This window comes from Propithecus coquereli, unplaced genomic scaffold (assembly GCF_000956105.1).
Source record: "Propithecus coquereli isolate 6110/MARCELLA unplaced genomic scaffold, Pcoq_1.0 Scaffold44, whole genome shotgun sequence".
NCBI lineage: Eukaryota > Metazoa > Chordata > Mammalia > Primates > Indriidae > Propithecus > Propithecus coquereli.
The window spans coordinates 13,650,728-13,657,653 of record NW_012150174.1 but is presented as its reverse complement, the minus strand read 5'-3'; positions in this window follow the sequence as shown (position 1 = coordinate 13,657,653).

Here is a 6,926-nt window from a genome sequence, read left to right as displayed (position 1 = left end):
TCTCTCTCTCTCTCTCTCTCTCTCTCTCTCTCTCTCTCTCTCTCTCTCACACACACACACACACACACACAATCTTTAGTGTCCACAGAACCCCTGATAAGGGAATGGTTGAGATCAAAAATACCAAATAAATCACCATATACATTATGAAAAAAATGGGTATAAAACTACCAGATACAAAGATCCTGGAATTTTATTTTCTCATCCGTTTCTGCCTAGACTCCTCATTATTAATTTCTATAAGGAAGGTAGAGATTTTCTCCCCTCTTCTTCATGTGTAATAAGTTCTAGTTGGAAAAGTGACAAAACAGTGAGGCTAACTTTATGCTTAAATGAGGCTAGCAGAATAAGAGAAGAGTATTTTACTTTTTTTAAAAAAAAAAAGAATAAAAAAATTTACAATATTATTTTACATTTTACCTGGAACCAGAATAAAGTGAAAAGTGGAGCAAGAATCACTAATGGGAAGTCAATAATTATCTTTGAGATGCACATCAGCTATTCCTGGCAGAATAAAATGTCTATGCCTAATGATACTTAATTTCATCCGTTTTCATTCCTACTGCTGGGCAACCCAGAGCTAGATGATATACATATCTGGATTGGATTCCCCTTTTTCTTTGCATTTCTTGTTGCACTCCTGGAGAATTCTGCTATCTTTTTTGTGATTCAGACTGAACACAGTCTCCATGAACCCATGTACTATTCTTGGCCATGTTAAATTCCATTGACCTTGGCTTATTCATTGCCACCATCCCCCAAATCCTGGGCCTCTTCTGGTTCAGTCTCAGGGAAATATCTTTTGGAGGCTGCCTTTATAAAAAACAAACAAACAAGAAAAAAAACCTATGCATTAAGAAGCAAATTCAGCAAAGTTACAGGGGACATGAAAAACACACAAAAATCAATTGTATCTCTATATACTATCAGTAAATAATCTAAAAGTAAATTAATAAAATAATTCCCTTATGATAGCATGAAAGGAAAAAACATACTCGGGAATGCATTTAACTAAAGAAAGTCTAGATTTGCACAATGGAAACTCAAAATATTGCCGAGGAAATAAAATAACTAAATAAGTGTAAAGACATCCTGTGTCTATGGGTTGAAGACTCAATATTGTTAAATTGTTAATATTCCCCAAAGCAATGTAAGGATTCTACAGAATCCCTGTTAAAATCCTATCCTTTTTGCACAAAGGTAAAATGATATCTAAAAATTCATATTGAATTGCAAGAAATTCCAAATAGTTAAAATCTTGAAAAAGAACAAAGTTGAAGGACTCACACTTTCTAATTTCAAAACAATCTATAAAGAGATAGTAATTAATACAGGATAACATTAGCATAAAAACTGACATATAGATGAATGGAATGAAGTTAAGAGTCCAGAAATAATTTGATTATCTATGGTCCAATACCTATGACCATGATAATTAATGTAGGAAAGAAAAGTCTCTTCAAAAAATGGTCAGTTGGGGGGGTGGGGGTGGGTAAACTCACAACTAATGGAGACAGAGTGCACTATATCAGGGAAGGGCACACTTCTAGCCCTGGCTTGGGCGAGGCAAAGGCATTACATGTAACCAAAATGTTTGTACCTCCATAATATTCTGAAATTAAAAAACAATGGTCCTGGAAGAACTGGATATCCACATCAAAAGGATGAAGTTGGACACTTTTTCACACCATACACAAGAATGAATTAAAAATGAATTAAAGACTCAAACATAAGAACCATAACTAAAAATATCTTAGAATAAAACATAGGGATAAACTTTCATGACCTTGGATTTGGCAGTGGTTTCTTAGATATGACACCAAAACACAAGCAGCAAAAGAATAAATTGATAAATTGGAAACTAACTTAAATCTTTCCAAGATCTTAACAAAAGTTTTACAGTCACACATTTAATTTGTTCTTTGGTCATCTCTTATTTTGAGGAATTTTTGTAGTCAAGAGAAGCTAAGAATGAAAATTGGCTTCATTTTGGAAACCAGAAAGTAATGTCTCCTTTACATTTCTTTTATATTTTGGTTGAAACTGAAATAATCGTATTTTTAATTCATTTTTCTCTATCCAAATTTTGTTATGCTAACTAAAAGAAATCACTTGGGACTTTCAACATTCTGCCTGGAAATCTCTTTAGCCAAATCCACCAGTGTATTTTGAAAATTTTCTATTTTCTGTGTTACTGAAGAAAACAGTTTGGCCAGCCTTTCTATCTCTATATAAAAAAGAATTCCTTCCTTTTAGCTCCCAATTCTGTCTTTCTCACTTTTCTTCCTGCCCTCATCTTTGTTCTCCTTAAGGTCCATCAATCTTCCACTCAAGGCATGGCTCCCAAACCTGTGGCATATATTTTGGATTTGTGTGTATGCTTAAATTTTTTTGCTCTCTGTGTTTTGTCCTGGTATTTTGACCTCACTAATCAGGGGTTGGCAAACTTTTTCTGCAAAAGGACAGTAAGTAAATATTTTAGGCTTTGTGGGCCACATGTGGTATCTGTTACATATTCCCCTTCTCTCCTTGCCCTTCTCCTCCTTTTCCTCCTTCATTAACCTTTACTGAATGCAAAAAAACAAAACAAAACAAAACAAAATAAAAAAAAAAATGATTCTTAGCTTGCTAGCTGAAAAAGAGCAGGCCATGAGATGAATTTGACCCACAGTTTATACTTTTCTAACGCCTGTTTTAAGATTTCTTAAGAATAGTGCGCATTGACTACCCGAAGGATGGACATATTTGAAACACGGACTTCGGTGGGGGGGGAACCAAGGGCAACACACCTAACCCTAAACATCTGTACACCCATAATTTGCTGAAAAAAAAAAAAAAAAAAAAAAAAAAAAAAAAAAAAAGATTTCTTAAGAATAACCAATATGCTGTTATAATCATATGTCAAGTTTTTATTTTGTTATTATTATTGTTTATTTCTAGAATTTCCTTTTGATTCTTCTTATTGACTCCACTTCCCTTGTGAAAATCTCAGTCTTGTCATCTATTTTCTTGAACATGTTAATCACAGTAATCCTAAAATCTCTGTATGATATTTCCAGTATCTAGTTGCCTTGTGAATCTGTTTTCTGTTTTATTTTCTTTGCCTGCTTTCTTGGTTTGCCTGATAGCTTTTTATTGAAGATCAGATAACTTGTTTGAAAAGCTGTAGAAGCCTTTTAATGCATTTATTTTGCTGCAGAAAATATTTATTTTGTTCTTTGGCAGATTTCATCACCTTTGTAAGACTCTATCTACTTTTGGGATGTAGCTTTCCAGAGGATTTTACCATGCCTTGTCCTTCTTGGTGTGTCCTGAGTACTAATTTTTGTCTCCTTAGCACTATAAGATTGCCAACATTATGTTGTGCTTTACATCTGCTTTCTCCATTTGCCTTATGCAGATTTAAATGAAAGAAATGGTGCTGCAAGGAGAGTGGTGTAGATTTTTGGGCTTGCTTTTTTGCACCTCTTTTCACTGTGAGATTTTGTTTCCTCACGTCCTGGCTGCTTTTGAATCCCCAGATGCATTTTTTTCCTCCTAGCAGTAATAATTTGGCAAAGCTCTGCAACTTTCCTTGTGTTTAAGTGGTTTACCTCTTCCCTGATCCTACAGTCATTAAAAAAACAGTTGAAATATGGTGAGTAGGAAGTTATGCTTACCTCAGTGAGCTTTCTTCTTGCCAGGATCTTTGTCCTGCATATCTCTGTTTTGTTATGCAGCCTTTCACCTGTATAATTCATGAAGAGTAGGGCAAAAGGATTATAGACATACCAAGATTTAAGCTATAACAGGGAGGATGTGGACAGAACAACAATGGAAAACTAAGGGAATATGCCATTGAACTAGGTGACAAAAACTCATATCGATTGCCCAGTTGTTAAGCAGGAGCTTTGACTTCTAATTTGGAAAGCAGAAAAGATACAGAATGTATCATTGGAAAAGAGAGTAGATGACTCTTGGCCCATAGTTCCAGTATAGGAAGGGAGGTTTCTTAGGTGAACTCTCCAGAGAATATCACTTATTTTATGCCAAGAATCTTCGGAGACTACAGTCCCCATTCCAGTAGAAGCAGGGATAGTGTATGAGTATAAATACCTATCCTTGCTTAGGAAGGTGTGGGTCCACAGAGATACCAGATTATGTTTTCAAAGTTCAGCTTCTCAGAGATATTTGGAAAGCATGGTAAGGCTGTGTATACTGGTTAGGGCTATAGGAAATAGTGTGGGAGATGGGGAATGAGTTCATGCTAAACTAAGATAAACATGGGGAGGGAAAATAAGTATATGATACAGAGAGTTGGTAAAGGATGAAGAAAGAACACACAGGCAAGTGTTGGGCATTTCAAATTTTATACCCATAAATTATCATGGTTACACGTTGCCCTACATGCACTCTATCTCTTTGCATCCTACACATGCAACTACTGATGAGACACTGACAAAAACTCTGTATTAAATCAGCTGCTTTTTCTCACTTTATATGCTATGAACCAAATGTGAATATCAAGAGGTTAAGGATTATGTTTTCCTGGTGCCTACTGCATTGCCAGGCCTAGAAAGTGAGAGCAACAAGTATGATTTTGAACAAAGGAATTCATGAGTGAATAAATTATAATGTGAATGATGGCAGAATTAATATATTTTGTTTTCTTTTGTTTTTAATAGGACTCAAGACTAAAGTAGGAAAGCAGCTGAGAAACGGAATAACATGGATAGTTCAGGTCGTTTTATAGTAGCCCATGCCAGGGAACTGGAAATTAGGTAGAGATAAGATTTAAAAAGTGTACAGCAGGGTTTTTCAACCTCTGTGCTATTGACATTTTGGACCAGATAATTCTGTTCTGGGGGGAGATGTGCATTTCAGGACATTTGGCCACATCCCTGGCATCTATCCACTGGATACCAGTAGCACTTGTCTCGGATTGTGATAATCACAACCTCCAGACATTGTCATATATTCCCTAGGGGCAAAATCACCCCTGGTTGCAAACTACTGGTGTGGAGAATCTATTGTCTTTTTCCTTGTCAGTTTCAGGACATGAAATAGTGTTTGGATATGTGGGCCAAGGTAGGTGGGTGGGTGGAGGCTATGGAATATGGTTGAGTAATAATTAACATGATGCAGAATTGAGAAAATTACTTTTTGATAAGTTCATATCAGGATGTTAGAAATCATGTTCTTAGAGGAGAGACTGGGGCCCATTCTTGTCACTGTATCTGGCAAAGATTTGAGAATCTATGAATATGTGTTGGTAAAATAGAATGGTATATGCTTATGGGGAATGCACATGCTGAAATAAAAAATAAATAAATAAATAGATACATTGAGATGGTTTTTAAAACTTTGAAAATTTAATATTTCCTCTTAATAAAGATATTGACCTTTGCTGATAAAAAAAAAAGAAAAAAAAGAAAAAAAAAAGAAAAAAAAGAAAAAAAAAAAGAAAATGTGGCTATTTCTGCTCTTAGGAGGTCACCAATTCCAGGAATACTCCTGGAAAATCAGGGTTGAGAATAAAATGAGCATTTCTCACTGGATAAAACCATAATAATCCTACAAACTCATTCTCTAGGCAGGATTCAAGAGTGACCCAAACACTATGGACTTAAAGGTAGAGTCATGAAGCTAAAGAATCTGGAGACGATCACATAGATGACCACAGAGACCAAGTCCTAGATGGGAATTCACCTTACAAAGTAGGGCCACTGATAATTTTGATTTTTTTCTCAATTTTTACTTGATTTTCTCTCCACCTGGAATAACTTGCTATATTCTTTGTACAAATATAGTTTGCTTTGATCCATTTTACCTCTTCTATGGAGCTTATTTTGTCATAATCCATGCTGACAGCATTTTCTATATTTTTCTACCATAATGCAACATTTTATTCTAATTTCATCTTTTCATTTATGTCTCCCTCACTACATTGTGAGAACATTGACCAAATTTCATTCAAATTTTCATCTAAACTTATATCTAATGTCCCAACTTCTCTAACAGGTCCCAGATGGACAACATTCTTTGCTAGATGCTGGTCCTATCCTGGGTTAAAGGAGGCTATGACACTTTTTGTATATATCCATCTCTGATGGGTACCACTCAAATATGAACTCCCATAATTTCCATACATCCATTCCCAGAGTCTATCATTTCCACACTATTTTCAAAACTGTTTCATCTTAGGAAGTTACCAAATAATAAACTTCTCCTTTCTTGATTGTTTTAAAATATTAATTCAGGATAAATAAATCTAACAATTTGACACTTGAGCTACTCGCTATATGACAAATCACTGAATAAATTCTTTTTTATTTAGTACTTAAAAGAGGACATACAGAAAAACATCAAGATCTATGATAGAGGACAGGTTTGTTGAACTCTGATCTCGAGGGTATCTAAAATAATATGCCCTTTCCATGCATAAGCAGGGTTAGATAGGATTTAAACAGAGTAGATTCAAGAAATTAGAAACTCTTTAGGTACCCCTGATTGGCATTCCCAAGACAGCTTCATTAATAAATTTGAATTTTTGTATCTTTTATGGATAATAAGATCATTTCAATTTAAAATACTTTATAAACCCAAGTTTTACCCTCAATTTAAAAGTCCCTTTGCAAAATGTTTTTGCCCCATCTTTATTCATGATCCAAAATATTCTGGATGAAGATGGCTTTTGAAAGCCTAAGTTAAGATGGAAGTTGTGTTACTAATAATATACATGCTGAACAAACGTGTGTTCTTAGAATTTATATGTGTGAAGAAATTTTAGGTGCATAAATAAAAGTAAATTTGTGGCCGGGCGCGGTGGCTCACGCCTGTAATCCTAGCACTCTCGGAGGCCGAGGCGGGCGGATTGTTTGAGCTCAGGAGTTTGAGACCAGCCTGAGCAAGAGCGAGACCCCGTCTCTACTAAAAATAGAAAGAAA